At 34.7% G+C, this 1,528-nt stretch overlaps 2 protein-coding genes across 4 annotated transcripts in view; both read right to left on the reverse strand.

Annotated features, from left to right (window-relative positions):
- Positions 1 to 1,528, reverse strand: part of LOC106874286 (toll-interacting protein) — a 271,164-nt gene that overhangs the window by 172,767 nt on the left and 96,869 nt on the right. The gene's annotated exons all lie outside the window — the stretch shown is intronic.
- Positions 1 to 1,528, reverse strand: part of LOC106874287 (EF-hand calcium-binding domain-containing protein 6) — a 300,872-nt gene that overhangs the window by 111,121 nt on the left and 188,223 nt on the right. The window lies entirely within an intron of this gene.

Genomic DNA, 1,528 nt, shown 5'->3' on the forward strand with positions numbered 1-1,528 from the left:
ATATATATAATATGTAATTTAGATTCAGATAAATTAGGTACTTAAATTGAGGCATCTTGTTAGGACGCACTTATTTTGCACACTCAGACGATATTAGGTGACAATATTAACTCTAGATAGAATTTTTTCCACTCAATATCCATGCACTGTATGCAGGTGGCACAATCCAACTTTCTGAATAAATCTGCTCTTGTTTGTTCAAACATGTACTTTATATAAAGATACTTTCCAAATACTTCTGAAGTGCAGATTCCAGGGTAGGTGAGTAAAATATAAATGAGTAGCAAAGATGTATAAGTGTCAATTCATTACAGCCATTTCGAGTGACTCCTTCAATTTATCAATGAAAGCATCACATCATTATAAAGAAAACCATTCTCATCAGATGACCACATAGACTTCAAGCATAAAAAACAAGTTAGAAAAATTTAGCAGCTTTCTGCCAAAATATTTAGCAGTGGAATCGTTGTAAATATTTTCTCTCTATTGATGAATATGTTTGAATATCTAACTTGAAGTTGAATATCTAACTTGTCCTTTATACTTGAAGTCTATGGTGGTCATCTGATGAGAATGGTTTTCTTTGTAATGATGTAATGCTTTCATTGATCAATTAAACAAATCACTTGAAATGGCTGTAATGAACTGATACTTATACATCTTTGTTACTCATTTATATTTTATATGTGTGTGTGTGTGTGTGTGTGTAATGACTGACGGTGCAAGATAGTACCTACATTGCCAATATAGTACTCTCATTCGCTGTGGGGCAGTTAACTCCTCTGTCAGCACATAGACTTGTGTTATGTTTGTGGCTATAAGGTTCTTTGGCTCTTGTTTCTAGTAATGTAGGTATTACCTTGTATCCTCAGTCACTGTTAGCGACAATTGAATTTTTCCTTTTTGATTCCATATTGTGTCTAGCCACCTTTATTATTTTATAATTTTCACATTACCATTTTGCTAAATCAGCCATTGATTCCTATGGTATATTCTATATACTGACAGGTAGGATTTGGTTTAATTATCAGCAATGGAGTAGTACTACTGATGAGCTCTAATTTCCAGTGAAATTGGCCTGCCAATATAGTACCCTTGCTTGCTGTGGGGTGGTTAACTTCCTTGTCAGTACATCGACTTGTGCTATGTTTGTGACTATAAGAGTCCTTGACTCGCTTCTAGCAATGTAGGTGCTACTTTGCACACTCAGTCACTATTAGTGACAATTGAATTTTTCTTTTGGTTACATATATAGATGTGTATGTGTGTGTGTGTGTGTGTGTGTGTGTGTGTATGTGTGTGTGTGTACCCTTGTTTGTCCCCTCAACAACCACCACTTCACAACCTGTGTTGGTGCATTTATGTCCCTGTAACTTAGTAGTTCAATAAAAGAAACCATTAGAATAAATATCAGGCTTTAAAAAATAAGTACTGGGATCAATTTGTCTGATTAAAGTTCTCCAAGGTGGTACATCAGCACAGCCACAGCCTAATGACTGAAACTAGTGAAAGATAAAAGATATTAATA

This window comes from Octopus bimaculoides, chromosome 22, assembly GCF_001194135.2.
Source record: "Octopus bimaculoides isolate UCB-OBI-ISO-001 chromosome 22, ASM119413v2, whole genome shotgun sequence".
NCBI classification, from domain to species: domain Eukaryota; kingdom Metazoa; phylum Mollusca; class Cephalopoda; order Octopoda; family Octopodidae; genus Octopus; species Octopus bimaculoides.